This window comes from Stegodyphus dumicola, chromosome 3 (assembly GCF_044657685.1).
Source record: "Stegodyphus dumicola isolate Sdum_Otavi_A_Nest chromosome 3, ASM4465768v1".
In the NCBI taxonomy this organism is placed as follows: Eukaryota; Metazoa; Arthropoda; class Arachnida; order Araneae; family Eresidae; genus Stegodyphus; species Stegodyphus dumicola.
Window position 1 is genome coordinate 46165833 of NC_140770.1, and position 24045 is coordinate 46189877.

General features: G+C 33.1%; 1 protein-coding gene across 1 annotated transcript in view; it reads left to right on the top strand.

Moving 5' to 3' along the window:
- LOC118189814 (uncharacterized) overlaps positions 1–24045 on the top strand; it is a 236973-nt gene that overhangs the window by 17590 nt on the left and 195338 nt on the right. The window lies entirely within an intron of this gene.

Here is a 24045-nt window from a genome sequence, read left to right on the forward strand (position 1 = left end):
TCACCGTTAATTGTGATAGTGACGGGTTTTTTTTTATTGGCATGTGCTCTATAGTAATATAGTTTTGTGTTGCTTTATGCCCTCGAGTGAGTTTTACCAAAGTCATCATGGTCAGCAATGCTTCTTCTTCGGAGAACTCAGGAAGCACCATTCTCGTTAGCATCAGAAGTTGCGGTGAATCAGAAACATCAGTGGCTTCATCGAACTGCAGCGAAAAATGCACATATTTTTTTCCAAATCAGATTTCTTTTGTACGTAGATGCCGTTCGCCATATCATATACTCGTCGCGTTCCCGTATTTCGTGACAGAGGCACATCTCTTATAGCTTAGATTATTTCCTTTTGGTTTTTAAATTCGTAAAATAAAGACTTTGACATTGCCAGCATAGCTTTCTTCACAATGGCCTCGTCTGAATATGCCTTTTTATGTGGTGCAAGAACGTAACTTACTTTAAAGGATGTTTCTGCGTGATTCTTTAATTCATATTTTAGGGTAGAAAGACTGCTTTGTTGAGCTTTTAGAGAAGATTTCAGTGACTGGACTTTATATCTACCTCAAACAAACCTAAGTGATTATTTGCAGTTGAGATCCTTATGAAAGGTTTTACGATGAGGTTCAACATTCTGTCGTATTTTGGTACCGCTACTGAGGTACTGCATAAGAAACAAACTGCCTTTTCGCCAACGTCTTCAGGTAACAGCTCTTTCTTCCATTCGTTGTTGAAGTGGTAGGTTTTTGTTCACTTCGATGGTGCTGGCACGTCACTCATGTCGACAAGGGCACTATAAAACAATCGAAAATAAAGGTTCTATTTTAAAACTCGCCATGAACAAAGCAGTTTGATAGCTAACATTTATCAATTTATTTCAACTGAACTAATTAATGACTATTGATCATATGTCCGGATAGATCATTCATCAGCTGTGCAGACGTGCAGAGATGCCAGCAGCAAACAGGGCTTGTATTAAAGCAGGTACTCTAATACTAATCCATCGCACATACAACTATGAAAACAGGACAGAGTGAAGGTGATGATACGCATGCAAGTAGGTGAACATAAATGCAACGCTTCTGTGCGTGATGTGTCATTGTACCTTCATTATGGTTGTTTCGTACATTAGGATTAGAGTAAAGTTCTTGTCTCAGCGATACTGTGATTGTGGCTGGTGGACGCCTATAGATAAGATTGCGGGCTAATAGGCGCCTGCGAACCATCGCTTAGACACCACTGCATAAAAATTGGAAGATCCAATTGCAGCCATTGGCAAATGTTGACCTTGAGGAACATATAAAACCTAATGGTGCCCAACCTTTGGCCTCTCGCAAGCACATTTTGGCCTATTGCGAGCACATTTTGGCCTATCGTGAGCAGATTTCCAAAAAATCAACATTTATGTTAAATATATTTCCAGTCTTATGTGATACATCTTAAATATTAATTTCGGCAAATGGTTTTGAGATGAATAATAATATTGGTTGAACTTTATATAAATCAGAGAAGCAGAGTTCAAAATTATTTTTCAGTGCATTTAAGTCTTTCAAGTATTTCTCTGTTTCAATTGCCTTGTGGTTATTAATATGGCTTGCTAAATTCTGAAAATGGGTGAAATTGTTTTCTTTCATCTGATTTATCCATAAATTTTACTTCATCTGAAAAGCAGTTACAGTTCCAGTCAATTGAAAAAGGGTTTTTCTTTTCCTTGGAGATCTTCATTCAGTTTGTTCAGTTTAGCTGTATATCCATGAGAAAATACAGATCGGATAACCAATTATTATCGTCCAATTCTTTATAACTTTCGTTTCCGGACTCCAAAAACTGCTTTACTGGTAAAAGAAGTTCTACAAATCATTGAAGTATTTTTCCCTGCTGAGACATCTAACATTGGAATGAAGCTATAAGATTCCATGTTCGCTATAAAGTTCATCAGTCAGCAATCAATTATTTTATAACGTCTTGCAAGATATCTCTTATGACTATAAATGCTTACTACATTTTAACAATTAAGAAATATAAAAAAATGGTTATTTTAAAAATATTTTTTGTTCATAGTTCCTAATCGGGCTGGCGAGCACATACAAAACGATCGGCGAGCACACTTGTGCTCGCGGGCACAAGGTTGGGCACCGCTGCTTTAAATTATCTTTTTATGTCCTCGAGGCATAACTGATTCTCAAGTATTGTCATTGAACAAAGCATAAGATCTCTAAATCATCATTCAAATTTAATCGGTTCGTTAACTGATTAATAAATTGAGTGGATTAATTTATCTTCCACTCGTCCTCGCTCATATCCTTGGAGTACTGCAAATAGGCGAAGCGTAAGAGCTTTAATTTATATTTTTAAATTAATGTCTTTTATTGATTAACAACCTGAGCGATTTAAAAAGAAGAATCGCAGTTTTCGAGTCTATTTACTTCTTTGCAGAAGCTTGATGTATCTACTTGATGTAATATAAAGAACATTTAATTTATTGTATATCCAGCTGATAACTTGTACCAGCATTTCTTGCTTTTTTTATGATTACTAAAACATATATTCGAAAACTATATATTACGTAATTGGTACAGAATTATTCTTTTTAATTTTATGGTATTTTAAGTTTAAGTATTTTAATGCTTAAAATTTTAAATAATAAATTATTCTTTTAGATGTTAGAATGCAACTTACTTCTCGCTTTCAAGGTATATATAAAATTCATTCAATTACACTTTAAGAGAAACCTTGCGAATTTTGTTTTCACTCATAACAGTTTTGAACTACAGTTATTTCTATTTGTTTCTCCATAAATGTGCTGGCGAAGCCCTTCCCAAAATAGGTTTAAAAATGAATATTTGTCTTCCTTAATTAAAATTTAATAAAACAGTTTTCTTTCCCTCAAGAACTGAACTGAAATTTTTGAGAAGTACATGTGGTGGTTGAAGTGTTTGTTTTGAAAAATAAACACGTGAAATTTCACGAGGTCGTTGGGAAAGATAGCGTTAGAAAACAGTATAAATTAATTAACTAATAAATGTAGAAGTGATTTTAAAATAGTTCGTTTAGAAAATGAATTTAAAGTTTTCTTTAATTTTGTATTTCCTTTGCTTTGTTCTATTAATTACAAAAAAAATTTAATTTAAAAACGTTCAAAGCTGTGCACTATTTATTTATTAAAATATTGCTTCAACTTTATGAAACTTTAAAATTTGTTCCAAAATCAGGTATTTTTATCGCATAAACTGCGCGTAAACGTCTCAGCTTGTACTGAAAATTATGGCATTTCAAAGCTGCATCTATTTTTGAAAGGAACTGTATTCAAAAAGAAAGAATAATTCTAGGATTCACTGAATGATGTTTTGACATTGCGGAAAAAAAAAATTCTGACAAAGGATTAATTGTAAAGATGTGGGCCAGCAACTGTTCTCAGAGACTGATAATGTGCCCACGTGTTTTTTTAATAAATTTAAAAAAATGCCCGATAACGCTTCTGATGAGCAAGCGACTTAAACAGCTGGGGTAGAAACATTTAGAGACAGCCCTGACATATTTGGATCGACAAAATTTTAGTGACGGAAGTGATGATATCAAAATGGGTTTTAGATAACTAACATAGAAATAGTAGCAGAATTTCGAACAAAAATAAAAATCTCATTTCTTTGATAAATATCAATATTTCGACTTCTGTTAGCATTAATTTTAATGAAAAAAGAGCTAGACTGATTTTGGAGAAACCTGGATACTGTTTCCTCAATAATAAAAACTATTTCACACAAGCAAAATAATTTGATTGAATTAAGCCAATTCAAGAAGTACAGGGGGAAAGAATATTAAAATACATAATTCATGGGATTAGTTGGGTTTAAAAACGGATGGGCAAGGAAAATTATAAACGGGAACATCAAGTTAAATGGGCAGATTTTAAGGAATAAAGAAAGTTTCTCTCTAGGGAATCTAGTATCAATCAGTAATCAAAAGGACCTGTATGACAATGAAACTTTGAAAGATATCAGACAAAGGATAATACGTAGGAGGTCCAAACATTTATCCAGAAATAATTTATGTATTCAATTAAATTTCCTTCTCTTTTGCAAATTTAGTTATGATGCATCATTTTGCTACATAATTGTCGCTAGTCTCGACGTATTTCTTCAGGCGCCAGAATATTGTTGAGAACATTGAGTTGCAAAATTCGTCTTTTCTGAATTGACTAAATCAGCGTTTCTCTTAAACTTTATTCAAGTAGGACTACTTTTGTGAATTAAAATATTTTACGTACTACTTTACTCTTGTCGCGTTCGAAAGCAATTTGTTAGCATACGTTACTACAAGTATACTTTATTTTTAAAATACAGTTAATTACAATTAATTTAATTTTTTACTGATATTAAGTAATTAAACTAATAGAAGAAAATGTGTATTCGTTATTAATAATTCAAGGCTATTCGAATCTTATTAACTGAAAGTTAAATAAAGTGGGTACTCACATCAATGATATGGATGAGCTTTTACGATTTACTATGAGATGCTTTTACGATCATGAGTACGATTCGTGCACACTTGCTCCATGTTTGGATGTATGCTGATAAGCTTAAGTCTAAGAGTTGCACATACATGGATATCTGCGCTTTGTTTTTATTTGAGTCAGTGGTGAAAACCTTTTCTTGCACTGATACGTAGAAACAAACTAAATTATAAATCTTAAATGAAGTTCACTGTATTCCGTCATGCAGTTCACTGGTAATGAGGTTCCGTATCATCTGCTTTGAATTTGTTTTAAGTAAAGTTATAAGGTATTTCTCCCGCCTTCCTAGCATGCCTTCGTGGTGTAGTGGTTCTGCACGCTGAGACGGTATATTCCAGAGGTCTGTGGTTCGATTCCCAGCGAAGGCGGTTGTTAATTTTTCATCTCTCCAGCTTCCAAAAAAATCCTAATGTCTCTACAGTAGCGCCCAAACTAAAAGGGTGTTGGATGAGGATTCTCCCCATCCAGGATTTGGCGATTGGGTTCCCTAAAAACCCCAGTCGCCCTTTAAAAAGGGGAGTATTTAAGATATTTCTCCCACTTTCCTAGCGTGCCTTCGTGGTGTAGTGGTTCTGCACGCTGAGCCGGTATCCCAGAGTTCCGTGGTTCAATTCCCGGCGAAGGCGTTTGCTCATTTTTCATCTCTCCGGCTTCCAAAAAATACCTAATGTTTTTACAAAGGGTCATTCGAGAGTTCAATTAACTGTACTCTTACATTAAGTAACAATTTGTTAGTGTGAATATTACTTTAATTTTAATTTCATTTTTTTATCTTTATTGGAAATCTGGGGAATTACAAGTGCATGCTTGGAGGACCACGTTTGGTCCGCAGATAATATGTAGGATAATACGTAGGATACTGCTTAGAAACGCAGGTCTAAATGTTTGTGAAGCTCTCTGATGACGCCATTTTCGTCTTTGTGGCTTTTCGCATCAGCGCTGTGAGTTTCAAGAAAAACGAGAAATCGGCTGGTTCTAAATCAAGAGAAATCAAAGTGATTTCTGAAGCTACAATTGATAACGCCATATTACCGTTAATGAAATAAACAGTGAATCCGTTTTTGAAGAAATGCATGGACATTTGGCTGCAATTACATAAAAAAATACAGAATAACTAAACTTTAATAGGGGGAGAAAATGGTTATCCCCAAGCATATTCATCGTCCTAGGCGATCAGTACAGTTGGCGCCTTTTATGAATTAGACCTATTAATAATTAAAAGCGAAATATACCTGTATTTAGTAGTTGCTTGTAAGAAAACATAGGTGACATACTCCGAAAATCGGCGCCTTGGGCGGCTATCTACGTCACTTGCTCTTGGAGCCAGCTGTAGAAGCCTGCATTATTTCTTCTTGAAAATTAAACGGACGGTTTGATAAATGAAGATAAACCTCTCTCTATCTTTTTTTTTTTTTTTTTTTTTTTTTTTTTTTATCACACATGCATATTTTAAGAAGGGAATTTTATTAAACTTTACAATTCTTTTTTTTTTTTTTTTTTCAAACATCCAGAAACTACGTTATTATTTCATAGGAAATTATTTTCTTCCACATCTGAAACAAAACTTAGAAAGATAATTCTCCAGTTGTTTAAATCAAATTGCTTTCCAAAATGAGAGACCACTAAACGTGTATGACCATCTTTGCTGTGAAGTCGTCATCTCACGTTTTTGTTCCTAATTCATAATAAATCAAAGTAGGTTCTTTGCATTTGCTCCATAAATGGTCTGCAACTCAGACGCTTTCTCGATATACTGGTTTATTTGTAAGTCGGGCGGAGTCAAACAGCTGTGATGCAAAATTACAGAATAAGCAAAAGGGACTCCCCACCCTCACCTCTTCTTCTGCTTTTATTTTTAAGCAGAAGGTTAAGTGTAGGCTGTAAAATATGCGAAAATGAATTCTACGGAGCAGAGAATTTGATGTTGTGTACAGCTGAACTTAAATTAAATTGAATTCAGTTTTTTCTTTTGGAGGAGAGTATGTTTTGAGACGCTGTGAATGTTGAATAGAAGGTAGTATTTACAGATTTGATTTTAAACCCAGAGAAAAGCTATAGAAATTTACAGTGAAATGAGCAATAAATAACATAAAAGAATATAAAAAACAAAAAATTCTGGAAAGCAAAGTATAATTAATGATATTTTATCTTATATTTTTAAGAGGAAAAAATTGCAATGAAATAAGTTATATCCCTTAATACAAATATGAGTTATCCTAATAAATAAATTAACCAACTTCCCTTTGTAAAATCTTAAGAACTCAAATGGTATAAAGGAGGTTAAGAACTTTGTTTCCTAAAAAAATCCCTCAAAACTTTTTAATATCTTAAAAACAGTGAAATAAGCAATAAATAACATAAAGGAATACAAAAAACAAAAAATTCTGAAAAGCAAAGTATAATTAATGATATTTTATCTTATATTTTCAAGAGAAAAAAATTACAATGAAATAAGCTTTATCCCTTAATACAAATATTAATTATCCCACTAAAAAAATTAACCTACTTTCCGTTGAAGGAAAAAAAATCATTCAAAACTTTTCAATATCTTACGAACAGAACATGAAAGAAATTCAATAATGCCAATCTCTTAAAAACAGTGATATAAGAAATACGATGAAAAATTGTTGCCAAACCCATATTTCTAAAAGAATGAAACTATTCAAAATGATGCGATTTCATCAAAAATCTATCAACAACAATAAGAAAGGAAATTGTTGCCAAAATCACATTTTTAAAGATGTGAGAAGTGTAGTCGGAAGCTTCATTTAATTTTTTTTTAAATACAAAATATTATCATTTTTCCAAAATTCTTTTTGTAAAACCAGTCGCAAGGATAATAGTTTAACGTGTCCAAAAATCGAAGAAAAATAAACTGCACATTTTTAAAAATAAACTTTTTTAGAAAAAGTCCCGTTGAAAAGGTGTTAAGCTCACTTTGTTAAATAAATTCGTATTTAATCGATTTATTGAAACACGAAATTTATTTTAAGTTCGTAAAATAGCTAAGTGCCTACCTTTCATGACGATGTGAAAATGGAGTGTGTAGAGTGAAATCTCGTTTTCCTATAGCCCATTATGTCTCAAAATGACGCGATTTCGTCACAAAACATAAAATAAAGAAAATTCGAATTCGAATTTAAAAAAATCGCTTCGAGGTGCACTGGCTCTTGTCTAGATGCACCTACGTACCAAATTTCATAGCCGTGGGTCTATTAGCTTACGCGCAGCGCGAACGAAAGACACATACACACACACACACCATGACAGACTCTTTGTTTTATTATATGTAGAGAGAGATGTTTGGCATCGATATTGCTTTTTGAAATCCGTTCAGATGTTCATATGCATTATTTTTAACAGGAAGTTTGAATCAGGATGAACTTTACGTGTAAATAAAACAAAGAGGTATATACATATTTCATAAGGAAAAAGAATTAGAAGATAGAGTTCGAATTAAATCTGAGCTTCAGCTCATATGTAGTATACTGAATTCAAAAATTAAATTTTTTCCTATTTCTAACACTGCAGACGATCAAAATGTATGAAAGCTAAGAACTATGTTTCACAGTAAATGCGTTCTCATCCATATCCGTTAGCAATGACCTGAACTCAAAGAGATCTTGAAAGCAGGTGCACAGAGGTAAAAGAACCGCTTGCATTAATTTAAAAATCACATTCATGATCACGTTTGCATGATTTATGAACGATGGCCTGTTACTTTTCGCCAAAATCTGCAATTATACTCGTATACTCGAAATGAAACGAAATTCTATTCACAATTTAGTATTAAGCATTTTTTAATAGCGATCTTAATATCGAGGTACAGTTGGATATAAGTACCTAACTGTTGAAATAAGACTAAGGACTGGAATTTTTGCTATTATTTCTGAAGGAGAAGAGTGTGGGAAATAAGTGAATTAACCAACAATTTTACAAGAAGAGAATTGGTCATATAAATGGAAGATGGGCTAAGTGAAAAAAAAAAAAAAAAAAAAAAAAAAAAGGGAGTTGTTTTGTTTCTGCTACGTATGTTGTTAAAACGTTCTCGTAGAGATTTTTGCATCAGAATAATAAATAAAATCTTTACCAGTTTTTAAAAAAAAAACTCGTTGTAGGAAATAAAGAAAAGTTTTTAAGAGGAACTAACATTAGAAGTATGTAAATTTTACCTGTTTAAAAAAATTGTCAATCTTTTTCTGTGGAAATGTTAGTTTTCCATGTATTTTTCTTTATCTTTAGTATTCCGTCTGAATCCCAGAAACATTTGCTTATTATTATTAATTCTTACTTAATTTAGTGTATTTTTAATTTGTAATTTCATAGATTTATTACACACTGGAAAATGAATTCAAATGATAGTAAATTTCAAGGTTTAGTTATAATAATAATAAGAAGAAAAATAACTTTGATGTCGGGTGATAGTAGTAACAAGTTACTGTCTGTAGTGCTCAAAATCTTCTTGGCAATAAATTGTATATGCTGGTTATTGTTGGATGTTGTTCTTAACCTGAAGACATTTCAGGGGCATTATTTTACTTCCTCTAGCCATATATTATCATCACATGATGTAGTAAACAAGTAGTAGTATTTCTAATTCATTCTACAAGCTTTTATGCATTTACACTTTATAAAACGGACTGTAAACCCATGTATTAGAGAACGGATGGTAAACTCATAATAACAATTAACTTTGTTCTTTTTATTGTTTCAGAAGATAACCTGCATATGCCTTGCCTTAATCAAAAAAAAAAAAAAAAAAAAAAAAAAAAAAAAACTATTATTTCAGAATTCGTATTTCTTTCTTCAGAAAGGCATGCAGCACTATTGAACCATTAGGCAATTTTCACTGGTATTGTTGCATTAAGTGCTAAAAATAATATATGTAAAGAAAAATAAATGGTTGTTTAATTCAACAGAAAATGTATGCATGTGTTATAAGGTATTTCTCCCGCCTTCTTAGTATGCCTCCGTAGTGTAGTGATCAACACGCTGGGCGCGTATTCCAGAGGTCCGAGGTTCGATTCCCGGCGAAGGCGTTATTCATTTTTCACTTCTTCATATGTTTCAAAAATAACCAAATATTTTTACAGTGGCGCCCGAACTAAAAGTGTGGTGGATGATGATTTTCCACACCGAAGATTTGGTCGATTGGGTCCCCTAAAAACCCCAATCGCCCTTTAAAAGGGGGTATATAAGGTATTTCTTCCGCCTTCTTAGCATTCCTTCCTAGTTTAGTGGTCAGCACGCGTATTCCAGAGGTCCGTGGTTCGATTCCTGGCGAAGACGTCGCTCATTTTTCACTTCTTCCTGTTTCAAAAATAACTGGTACTATTCGGTTTTGAGAGCCGTAAAAAATCGCCAAACTATTGTTGATGCCAGTGCTGCCAAAAATAATTGCGGCAACCCTAACGCAAGAAAGAAAGTATAATAGCAAATAACTATCTAAAGATTATTGTTTTAATTTAGATGAAAGGTTAATTTCATATAATACTTGTTTATTATTATAATTTATATAAAAAAGGCTAAACATAACTGAATGGAAGCATAAGATTAAATAACTATTTCAGATCACTATTATAATTTATATATAAAAAAAGCTAAACATAACTGAATGGATTCCTGCATCGCTATTTCGCTACCGAGTTATCGCTAAAGCATAATTTCATCTCGTTGGTTGTTCAAACATAATTTTCTATAATGAATGAGGGCCCACCAGCGGCCGAGCGGTAAAGTCGCTGAACACTGGTAGTTCGGTCCGAGGTTCGAATCCCGCGAACGGGCTGGCTACATGGGCGTTTTCGTGCTTATCCCCATGTGTAACGTGTTTACGAGCCAGTTTCCCTTAGAAAGTCCTCCACGAAAGGCATCCCTCCCTTTAGGCAGATAGCCCTCGAGGCTTTGCCATAATCACACACACACACAATACTATAATGAATGATGCCTTTTCTTTAAAAAAATTCTCGGTAAAGTGCAGAATCGCCCACTTAGTATTTATTTGGCGCGTTTTACAAGGATAAAAACAATTGGATTTTTGTCAATTTTCTTTTACTTTCTAAGTGAAAATAGGCCGATGTGTACATAGATAAACTCAAGGGTGTGAGGAGTGCCATTTTTGTGCAAATCTGGGATACATTTTTCAAGTGAAAATAGATCGATGTGTACATGGATTGCAGACTTTTCGTCTTTGGCAATTCCCAAATTGTTAAATCCATAGGATATCAAAAAAGGATTTAAAATCAAAAAAGGATTTAAAAATTAAACTAGTATTTCAATGGCGTCTTAAGAAATACAGAACTATCTAAACTTACGCAATTTGAAATTAGCGCGTACGCTAGATTTGGCGTGCTGTTTAAATGGGCGCGTTTGTTAGATTTGGCGCTTTTGCGCATACACTTTCACTGCAATTTTTTACGGTCCTCAAAAAGGAATAGTACCAAATAACCTAATGTTTCAACAGTGTTAGCTAACGTTTAAGTTTAAAAATGTACAAATAAATCCATAGTTAGAAAGTGATATAAAACTGCTGTAAATTTATTAAATTATTGCAATGAAAACAAAGTAATATTAAATGAATAAATAAGTAAGGTAATAACTGACACCAGCTAACTCAAAACATTTCTACGACAGCGAGGGTAGGGGTTGTGCGTCTTGGCTTATTGCCATGTTAAGTGCTTTGATCTTCCCGGCATGAAAAGACCAGAACGAGGAATGGTACTTTATGTTGTCACTATTAATTAATTTTATTTTTCATCGTACGAGTCACTCATGTAAGATCAAGACTGCTTCAATGCCTTGAACTGTTATGCATTTATCATTGTTGACTTACTTTTTACAAAAGGTCTCGGAGACTTGGCAGAGTATTTATCGAACAATCTTTCTACCGCTGGTAAACTCTTGACAAAAGTTTTGAGTGAATTTTTTTTTCTTTTCTATGGCATGACACGATGCTTCCCCAGAAATGACCACCTGTGATTAGATCTCTCAAATGTTTTAGGCTTTGTCATTTTAAAAGCATTCTTAACCTTTTCTTTTTCCCAGCCTTTTTGGTTCAGCAAAAAGATCTTTGCTTATCTTTAACCTTTTCCCCTTTCTTTCTGAGCAGGCCTAGTTTGAACGAATGCGTTATTCTTTGAACTAACAGATTATAGAAAAAAGGCCAAGAAATGATAAAAGGAAACCTTTTTTATTCATTAATATTAATTTGTTAATTTAATAAACAAGTTTTTGGTCACTTTGCGAAGAAGTGACAACTCTGTTCGGTAGTTTGAAGTCATTTTTATAGCATTTTAAGTAATCCGTAACAGTAAATATAAAAGTTCTCTTTTCAATATGACTTAATTGACTTAAACTGGTTTTCTTGCAGCAAAGCATTTTGAGATTTTTATTAAATGCTGATTTTAATCCGCGTGTAAGAATTTCTTACATTGAAACTCTGCCTATGTAAATATGTAATTTGTTTCGAAATGATATGAACATCTACTTTTTTATTTGGTTTTATTTGATTACGAAAAGCATGCGCAGGCTATCTGCTAAAGAAGAAAAATTCCCTTGTGGGGGACCTTTCTAAGGAAAACTGGCTCGTATCCACGTTACGCATAGAGAAAACCACGATAACGCACATGCAGCCTGGCCGTTCGCCCAGAATCGAACCCAGGTCGAACTACCAGCGTTTAGTGACTTTACCGTCCGGTTGCTGGCGAGCTCTACTTTTTGAAACATTGCTGCTTGCATTAATTAACTCTCCTTCAAATATGTTTCTCAAACTATCCCGTAAACAGAACTCAATTTGCATTCATGAAATAAATAATAGGCAATTCAAAGATTAATAAAAATTTTATTTGTAGCTCAAATCCCGTCGGCAAAGAATACAGAAATTTATAATTTAGTTATTTTGCTAGTATATGCTGTTGCCAGTATATCTTAAGTAATAACAACGATTAGTTTCAGAATGAGATTTCTACAATTGAAAAATTCTTTAAGCTTACAATTTAGACGGAATGTTTAACGATTTTTTAACTTTCTTCCAAGATTTAGTAGATCTCCAACTAATTATATTCATACTTGGCATCGTGCACTAACAATAGGTAAGACATCTAAGAAATTGCTCAAATGGTAGATGCATGGCTCTCTACGACAAAGTCACTTAACGCTGGTAATTCCCCGCGAGTTCTAGTTTTCGTGGTTTTCCTCATGCGAAACAGAGATATGAGGCAGTTTCCCAAGCCTTTCCATGAAGTTCTCTTTTTGGCGGACATCTTTGTGTGTTTCACTATAACGTCTCAAAGGAAGGTAGATATAACAATAAGTTAGCTGCTATTTGCTGAACTTTAACATGGTATCTAATTTTTTATACCACCTCGATTTAGCTTCTTCGACGTAACTTAGTTTGGTGTTTATGTGATAACGGCAAAGCTGCCTAAAGGAAGAGATGCCATCGTGGAGGACTTTCTAAGGGTAACTTCCTCCTATACACGTTACACATGGGGAAAATTACAAAAAAAGTTCATGCAGCCAGCCCGTTTGCGAAGTTTGAACCTCAGACCGAACAACCATTGTTCAGCGACGTTACCGCTTGGCCATTGGTGGGCTGACGTAATTTAAGTAAACGTAATAGGTTCAGTAACTAAAATGGCAAAAAATAAATAAATAAATAAAAAAAACCTGAAAAATTTAGATTTTTAATTGAACTCATGCAAATTATACAATATTTCCTTCTTGGAAGTCTAATCATAAATACTATGCATGAGAAATCGCGGGGACAACAGAAACTGTAGTTTTATGCATTAAGAGTTTCAAAAATCATACGAGTACATTCAATTGCAAATACGTTCAGTTACAATTCAAATACGTTCAATTGCAATTCAAATACGTTCAATTGCAAATCGATTCTGCTTGTTAAAGCAGCCTATTGCAACATCTAGCTTCGTATACTGAGAAAAACCTGTGTCGAGTTCGAATGCTGGATCATCTAAATACTGGATGGTAGTAAATTATCGCGAGATCTTCTATTTATTTATTACTCTTTGTAAAAAAAAAAAAAAAATATCTTGTATCCGTTTAGGAACAGAGTTAACTCGAAGCAAAAGCAAATGTTCAGCTCCTCCGCCTGCCCCTTTTCTCTTATCATTTTGTACGCCATTGAAAGGCAGTAATGTAATACAGTGTAATGAATTTATTCATCATTTGCGTGTTGTGGCCAGGTATATCCCTTTTTTTACTTTTCTCTTGTTGAAATCCCCCCACTTTTACGTAGCTAGTTTTTTAAGGGACCATCTGCAAAGAGAAAAAGTAACAAGATACGCTTAAGAGGATATTTTACCGATGAAGCTGTTGAAGACGAGGTTTAATATTATTTTCAAAAATCTCTGTTTGAACTCACTAAAATGCACTACTTAAGGTATTATATGTACTTGTCTGCATTTCCGTTTAACTCCTCGGATGAACACATCAAATGCAATGAAATTTCAAAACTTCATCACGCTAGTAGACCCATTGCACTAATTTAGTCAAAATCCAAAGCTATATATATAAGTTATTAATTACATATTATTGATACACACGCAATTAAAATTTAATTAAACTCAATTTATTTGAAATGAATTATTGGCGAAACTTGAAGGTGATTTATTTGAACCATTGCTTATACTTAATTACTTTTGACTGAGTTGCAAGCAATGTTATGCTTTAATTTTAGATATATATGCGTACATTCTACATATCGTTACATAGTTTACATGAAAAAAAGCTTAAAACGCCGTAAGAAATTAAGGCCTTCTAAGCTTTATGAACTACGCAACTTGATGCATTTGCATTAGATTGGGAAGTTTAAAAATCTTCAGATCTTAATTTTATTCAGTTCAGAATGACACTTAAATTATAATAAAATTCAACAACGTTCGTTAATTGATGTTCCCGTCTTATTTTGACGAAATTTTATATTTTTCATTTCTGTGTCCACTGATTACCGTGTTCTATTTGCTGCTGAGTATATTTGGATAACCGGCAAACAGTGATAACCAGGAAATATCCCATTGAAATCGTAATTAATGCATCGTCACCGAGGAAAACAAATTCTTAGAAGGTTTTAAATGAGCGACGTACAGTGTATTGCATAAAATAAGGTTTTATTAAAATAATCACAAATTTACATCGTTTCACTTATTCTTGAAAAAAGATATTTCGTATTTCTTTGTTTGTGGGTCATATTGCTATTTTATTAGACAACATGAGGTGTAAAGGTGCAGTGTAAAGCTATGGTGTCATAAATTTATAATTAATCATACCTGCAACTTCTGACGAGGTCACGATTTACTAAACCGAAGGCCCAGGACTTGTTATGGACTCATTTTGGTATTTTCATCATAGAAGATAGCACTAATGTAAATTATATTGTCTATAAAATATTTCATGAAATAACTTTTGAATTCAATACCTTTCATTCAAAGTTATTAAAAAATACGTTTCACTTTTTCAAAAGTTTCGTTTTCATGGTTTAGTTATGCGTTGCATTAAACTTATATATTTCAAGCCATTACTTTCTTTTTTTTCTGCCAGAAACTGAAAGAAAGGGAAGAGCCTAAATTATTCATATTGATTTTACTACAAACTTTAATTAAGTTACATGTGTAGGACTAAATTAATGCATTTAAAGTATTTACCAAGTAATCAAGTTTATTAATAAAATGTAGAATTTAAAAGATCAGTTTTTTTCAGACTTGGAAGAAATCATTTCTTATACTGACGTATATTTTTAAATGTAGAACTGAAATATGTATACAGTCAAAAGTCGTTAATCCGGACTCGTCGGGACTTCGGCGATTCCGGATTATCGATTTTTCCGGATTATAGATCATCAGTTTAAATCTCGTAAGATGGCATGCAGAAATTCTAAAATTAAAAATATGAAACCGCTATTTATGAAATAAAAAACAATTATGATCTAAAGTGTATCAAAATTTACAAAAAAAAAAAAAAAAAAGCTTAATATTTATTTGTTTACTTTATTAAACATTTCTTTCAATGTAAGTTGTTTAAGTTGCTTCGTTTTATGTGATAATACTTTCTCTTTAATTCTATAAACAGACATAATTTCTTGTTCAGTTACAAAGTTCCGCTGTTCAAGTCCCGTTAATTGCTGTGCCAAGAATACCGACTAACTTGTCAATCGAAATTTTTTTCGTTTTCACTAACCTCTCTGTCACATTCTTCATGCCTTTATCCATTTTTTGCAGCAATTCCACTTTTTGTTTGTTGGACATCGAAACATACTTTCGTTTTGTAGATCCTTTGGAAGTTCCAGCATCGGAAATTCTATTTGACATAATCGAAAGTTCAAGTTTACTTTTATAAAATTGCTCTTACAGTCTGCAAAAAATAATAAGCGGGATCCAATTTGAAGATTAAGGAACAACGCAATCATTAACATTAACTGAAATAGATAATTAGATAATTTTAGCTTACACCGTCCGTTATACATTAAACGCGCAGGCGAAAACGTATTCTGCACTTGCGCACACGCATATGCGCAGTAGTCAAAGTCTTACGCGCACGCGTAAAACGCCTGTGCGCATGTGCCAACGCGGCGCATGCGCAGAAAGTTTTTAGCTTTGAGGTCCGGATTATAGATCATTCCGGATTATGGGTGTCCGAATTAACGACTTTTGACTGTATATACAAGTTTACTCATTTGAAATACTACGGGAGAATTTGAAGGCCTGAAGTGGAGTTCCATGCGTAAGCCTTGTTTGTCTCTGCAGCAATCAGGCCTTGCCTCATACAACTTGGCTGCTTGACCTTCGTTTTTCTCTTTGTGATTTTATGCTTATGTAATTTTATTTTCTTGAGTTACTTTATCAATGTCTTGATTTGAAAAAGTCTACAACATGCGGCTTTCGTATCTTCTCAATTCTACTCATATGTATTCTTTCTAGAAATTAAAACCGTGGAACATCAGAAGGACCGTAGTCATTGCCTTTTAATAGGCAGAAGGCTTTGTATTCTGAGCTATCGGAAAACAGTTTTCTAGGATCATGCACTGGTCATAACTTTTTTTTAATTCACTCCAAACAATTGTGAACTTCATCCAAAATTCACAAGTTTTTCTCTCTTTTCAAGTTCTAATCTGAGAGCACTTTCTTCCAGGCAATGCATTAATAATTCGTTGAAAAAGATAATAGGATGTTTAATGTGTTTAAATCAAAAATACTATTATTCTTAAGTTATACGACGTCCTTGAGACTAACTGGTGGCTAAGACAGTTTGGCTACTAAAACGCTAGATTTCATTCTCTAAGGCTTCGGAACAGGTGTGTTTTATTGATATTTTCGAATTTTTCTTATTTACAATGCAATGTGCATTTTCTTTATTTTCGTGTAACGTAAATAACAGCCAGTTTATGTGCAGCAAAAACATACCAATTAGAGTTTTAAAACATTAAAATTCGACTTATAAAAACTCGATAAAAAATTTTGCATTTAATGGGAATATGATATGACTTCTTAATGAGAAAGAAAGAGAGAAATTTCTTCTTTTTATTTCTTTAAAAACTTTCGTACTTCTTAAAATTCTGTCATTTTTATTTAATTGGTTTTTAATCGCAATTCTGTTCTTTCCAATATATTTAAAAAAATCATTTCATGTTTTTATTGCTTCGTTTAGTTTTTTTTTTTCAGCATTTGCTCTACAGCTATTGCATCTTTTATTATTATTATTATTATTATTATTGTATGTGTGCGTGTGTATTTGAGTGCAGGTGAATATTCTTTGCCTTTTAGAAATACATTTTTACCTATTCATATACGCCATATTCTCTTAAGTGGACACAAAAAAATTTTTGCTCCTGTTGGGGTGGAGATCTGCGAAACTGACCCCAATTTAATGCTGCATTTTGCTTAAAATTAATTTTTTGTTAGAGACCTTGATAAAAGGCATCTTTCTCTAGGCAGGTGATAGTCCTATAAGACTTTCTTATCATTAATAAGACGTTCTTTGTTAACTTTATCCAGCTCTTTAATAATATAATTTTTACGATAAGTACATAATTTATAGTGAAAATTTTCTCTATATCTAAAATAGAGCGAACTAGGAAATCTTCGACAGTTACTTTTTTACGTTACCGGTAATAAAACGTTAGCATAACATAGCTGCTCCTCAGAATTTCGAACTGGTAGTTCGGTCCGAGGTTCGAATCCCGCGAACGGGCTGGCTGCATGGGCGTTTTCGTGGTTTTCCCCATGTGTAACGTGTATACGAGCCAGTTTCCCTTAGAAAGTCCTCCACGAAAGGCATCCCTCCACTTAGGCAGATAGCTCTAGTGTGCTTTGCCATAATTAAATACACCACCTCAGAATTTCGAAGAAAAACTGGGAAAAAAATCAGTAATGATTTTAAATAATATAGATTATATGTATCGTAATTACAGGTGTTATTGTATTGTTAACAGACACTTTTGCTTAACAGCTTTGTGCATATATTTTTGTACTCAATTTCCGAAACTATTTTCAGTAGCTTTGCAGTGATTAAAAAACGTGCTTGCCCGAATTAAATCAGATGAACGCTTTTCTAATAAATTTTGAAGAAAAACATTCAGACTTGAGAAAGACGAGCATGTCTTTTTCACATTTAAATGCTTCTCATAACAAAGTATGACTTCTAACTTCATGGAATTCACGATCATAAATGTAGCATTTCAAAAAATTTTACGTCTTTTTCAAGACAAATGAATTTTACTATCTTTGCTTGTCATTGATATCGCTTGGTTATCTCGTCAAAATACTGTATTTTCTGTAACATGCATAAACACGCAATGATATTTAACAAATAAAATTATTAATGAATCGGGCGCATGCTATTATGATGTCTTAAGCAATTTCTTACAACCAAAACATTTTCGAGAAAAGAAAGAAAAGGCGACGAGTAATAGGCCGTCGTGTTTGAGACAATAACCTAATTGTGTCGGGATCCTCTTCCCTCAATCCCGGAGAGAGACAGAGTGAATCGTTATAGGTGTTAAACGACAATTTTCCGAGGCATACCGAGCCAGGCGTCTCGTATTTAAGTAACTCGAAGCTCGTGAGAAGCGTTGTATGCTCATCGTGGCGCCCACGCTAGCAGAAACCTCCTACGCCCGGTTTTTAAAAGAGGAAGAATGACACACTTCTCGACCGTGTCTCGTTAACGCTCTCCAGACGCTGTGCTGGTTTTAAATTTGCGATAAGGAGCATCTTTTAGAAACCGCGAGACATTTTTAGCCGCCCATCTCGAAGAATTAGTGAAATATAGCCACCAGAGATGAGGAGTTTAGACATACGTTTATCGTAATTCTTGTAACGAAAAAGAAAGGAGACAAAATTTTCCAAAGAATGTTAATTTCAGTTTCTCATACTAATTCAGAAACATACATGCATGTTTAGCTTGTGTAACTATTTTGGCATGTTCGCCAAGTTTCGCTTAAGTGGACTCATACACCTTAAAACCCATAAGATCTTCGAATATGTGACTATTGCAAGAATTGAGATAACTTATTTATTTTAAAAGTAATTACTTCCATCTTTTTACAGCTGAGTACATAATATAGCTGTTTTCGGAAATAGTAATCTGACAGTTTGTGTTGCCACAATAATTTTTATTATTTAATCCGCTTTGTGACAAAATTTTTCGTCATGTTTCCACCTGGCGCGCACAGTTTAATACATTCTGTTGCATAATTTAATTCCATATTTAATACATAGCTTTTATAGCATTTGGAAACTACTGTGAACCAAAAATTCAAAGAATTTCGTGTTAAATTTTTATTTTATTTAGAGTTGAGTTTATAAAATGTATTTTGTTAGAAAAATCTGTTATGTTTTCGTGCATAAAATTTTTTAATGTTAAAATACTCATCAGATTTTTGGTTCAGTTAGAAAATTGTGCCCATATAAATAATTCCATCAAATTTCAAATAATTTTAAAATATCATGCGCGCAAGATGGAAACATGACGAAAAATTTTGTCACAAAGCGGATTAAATTACAAAAATATTTGTGGCAGCACAAACTTTCTAGTTACTAGTTCCCAAAGCAGCTATATTATGTTGTCAGCTGTAAAAAGTTGGAAGTAATTGTTTTTAAAATAAATAAAATATTCCAATTCTTGCAACAGTCACACATTCGAAGATCATAAGGGGTTTAAGGTGTATGAGCCCCCTTAAAACATGATGTGTAGTTTTTGGTGTGAATATAATCCTAGGGTTTCAAAAAGATTTGAAGTTGAAATAAACTGCAGTCGCATTTCCAGCAGAAAAGGTAAATTTTGCGAAACCAAACTCCGTTAAGCTAGTTCAGTAGTTTTCAAACGGTTTTCAAGTGTGTGTGTCAGACAAAATTATTAGTTATAAGACAAGAAAATTAAAAAGTTAAATGATATGTTTTGTAAAATACAATTATTAAAAAATATGGAATGTTTTTACATTTAGTACCTGAGAACATAGCATCCATCACAAAAATTCCTGGATATGTCTCTCATTAATATCCAAACCTACTGAAATACGATGCTGAATGTTATCCAAGTTCCTACACATAATAGCCTCATCAACCGTTTAGATTACTTCATTAAACTGTTTTTGAAATCTTCTAATGAGTTGATATCTCTTTCCCCCTGAACACAACGAGACTATTTTTTTTCTTAAGCAAATCATGTCGCGATTAGGCTTTTTGGTGCAGAAAGCTTGAAAAATCAACTCCGTTGTAGTTGGGAACCGAACTGGGGATCGTCTAGTGATTGAGCTTATTACTACACCACAAATGCACACGGGGGAAGAATGCTGGAATCTCTCACACTTTCCTTTCACATCTACAAAAAGAGAGGCACTAGACCTAGTCGGCCAAATCCAGGCGACTTGGCTTATTTGATTACAGTTAAAGCACTTGGAGGTTACCTACCTAAGAAGAGGGATACTTTCGCGGAGCACTTTCTTAGGGAAACTGGCTCAAATGCTCGTTTCACATAGCGAAAACCTCGAAAACGCCCATACAACTAGCTGGTTCACCGGAATTCGAACCCCTGAACGAAACTACTAGTGTTTAGCGACTTTACCACTCGGCTGCTGGTGTGCACAAATCCAGGTGGCAAATATTATCATTTACCATGTTTTTAGTGTCAGTGCCGTCGCGGAAACTATTAGGCTTTTAGATCCATGAGAAATTGATAGCATTCTAGCTGAAAGTTGTACAATAGATCTTTTCCAGTTTGCTAGCTAGAGAAACCATCGATAACCATCGAAATGCAACAACAAGATTGCAATTCCTTACAAATATTTAAAGCAGCACCCCGTAATAAATTTTTAAAAAAAAACTCTAACTCCAAATGTATCCGTAATTCTGAAATAAAGCTGATAGCAAAATCTGAAAGACCCAGCCATATGCAGGAACTGGGCACATTGTAATGGTCACCAAAAGGAGGAAATTTCATTTATGCACCCACGATATTTGGAGCAACACCGTGCATTGTGATCTTAAATATGGGCGTCTCATCTTATCATAAAAATTATTGCCTCTCATTTCTTAATGCTCAGAGTCACTTGCAAATAAAATATGGTTCTATCTAGAAAGGGAAGAATCTTTTGCTGGTTACTTAGATTAGCAATCCCTAAGCAACCAATAACCAGAGAAAATCTTGTATTTAAACCATGCATTCTTTCTTTGTGCATCATCTGGTTGTAAATTCAAATCATGATGATTTATTTTACAATAAATCTTATCAAGCATTTTCTTATATATACTGTGGGAGGGAGACTAATACTGCATTCCAGATCAATCTAGAAATTCTTGATATTATCTTAATATCTACTGAAACATCACTTCTTATATTTAGAGTAATGAAATTATCTTTGCCCATATCATGATCTTAAATATGGGCAAGAATAATTTTTCTGTTGCTTTCTGTAATGTATAGTATTTTTGTAGTTCCGTTGTTCAAAATATTTATCGCTTCAGTATTTCAGTGGCGAAGCATATTTTATATCAGATGTAAAAATCATTTAATAATTTATTAATATCGCATTAAATCCAGGCAAACACTCTGATACATGCTTCTTTTAATTTTATTTATGCTCTTGTTTGGGACTTTTTTTTGTTTTTATAATTTATCTTTCTCACGTCATAATTTAGACTTATTCTATTCCCCAAACAACTGAGGGGGTGATTTTTTAAATTGTGAAATTCTAGCTGCTTATCAATTAATAAAATCAGCTTAAACAGGATTCCATGTATTGAACAGTGCATTAGGTATTAGCGAGCCAATTCAGTTAAAGTCTAGTAAGAACACAAAGCATTCATCGTGAGTGAGTGAGTAATTCTGATTAATGCATTATTGTTATAAGTCTAGTAATAACACAATGTCAAAATCAACTATGTATTGAAGAACCTTTCTTTGGCTGCAACTAAAAAAATAAATTATACGCTCCAAAGTCTGTCTATAAATTCGGATAACACAAACAAAATTCTTTTAAGTTATATGCAGATAAACTTCGCAAAATCTAATCAAGAGTCGTAGCTGGGTTTCTGAGTCAATCTACTTCAGATTATTAAAAATGCGTATATATATTATTTAACTAATGATAAGGCCAAGGTAGGAAAGTCTTTAAAGCTATAGATTGCATCATACCATATTAAGAGTTTCAAATGTGATTTATCACTTTTTCTTTCTTGCATAGCTGAACTTTAATCTCAAACCTAATGTATGATGACTTTTTATTCGTTTGTTAAGTAATTTTGTCTTTGTTTTCTTATCCCTTTAAAATCATTTTGGAATAAAGATTGTCCTACCGAAAGTTTAAGCTTTCATGAGAACATTGTTGGGAGGGGGGGGAAAACTCTATATACAGGGTGTTCTCAATGTCCAAGTTACACAACTTAAAAGATAGTCTTTGACTGGTCTTCAACTGTGGGCAAATGTAATTAATCAATGTATCGAAATAAACTCAGACTGTTATTTGTTCATGGGAAAAAGTGCTCCTAAGTCCTTGTCACGCAGCGTCACACGCCAAACATTCACTTTCGAGGCATCCCGCTTCAACTCCCTTGGGACATGAGAATGTTCAAATTTCGAAATCCTCATATTATGTCTCTATTAAATCAAAGCAAACTGTTAGGGAAAAAAAAAAACTTTGATATATGTGTAGTTATACCAAAAAAAAAAAAAAAAAAATGTGCAGCACTACCTCTTACCGAATGCCCACAGTAATAGGGTAAATTATTTCAGGAACTTTAGGTCAGTTTTTCAGGGACACCCTGTCTTATATATCTTCGTCCGATGCATGTTTTGTTTTATTTTGTATGATTCATTCCATCTTAACTTTATTCGATGCGGGTTACTATTTCGTTGAAACTTTATTAATATTCGTTGAAACTCTATAAATGAATTTAAAAAAATCTGATGTGTACACCACATGACTTCCTTGTACGGAATATTAAATTATACGCATTTTTTCTTGCATTTCATTTAAACTTATTGGATTGAATTAAATCTACTTCGCCGACAGCGTATAAACCACAATAGAATAAATGCATTCTTTAAAATTCACTCTAGTATTTGTTTATCATAGCAACACTCTGGCGCTAGATTCACTTAACAGTGTTAATAATTATATAAGAGTTAACTTATGTATTTCGTTCATATTATAACTCATAATGCACAAAATTTATATCATTTAAAGAATAGAATTATTTAATCGTTGCCACATGTTCTATTCAAATACTATAATAAAGCTAGAATGATGTATAAAAGAAATTAAGCAAACAAAACAAAAAAGAAACAGTTTTTCACAGACGAATGAGTATTTCTCATTTAATTAATTCAGTTCTCACTTCGCGAGAAGGCAAAAATACATAAAAACTCAAAATATCTATATTAAGAATTACGAAGTAAATCTTAAACACTTATTTCCTCGAAAAAATTCCAGAAAGAATTAAGCATGATTTCTGGAATACATGTTATAGCAGTCCTATATACAAAATTTCAACGTTCTGAGGCTACTCGTTTCTGAGTTATGCGAGATACGTACGTACATACGTTCGTACAGATGCCACGAAAACTTCTCTTCGGAATTGATTTTAAAGCAGTTTTATAATTTTTTTTTTTTTTTTTTTTTTTTGAGAAAAAGAGTATTTTATTCTGTCCTTACGTACAGATATCACTCAAAAACATCGTTAAATTGCATTCGATAGCCGTCAAAATGGATATTTTCGTTGAAATATGCTGCCTGAAACTTTTCGCGATTACAATACTTCCTTCTTACTTCGTACAAGGAAGTAAAAAGGATATTTTTGTATGCTATCACCTACGAACATTGCTGTGAGCTACGGGTTCAAAGAAGTCTCTCCTAATAATTATTCCGGATTAGCAAAACAAATTAACAATTTATTACAACTAATAAGAGTATGCAATAAAAATAACATCAGTAAATAATTCTAGAAGAAACCAGAAATTGTGCAGATCCTCCTTAATATACAAAACGTATCGCAGATAACTGTTAGCACTCACAGAGTAAACTTTAAAACG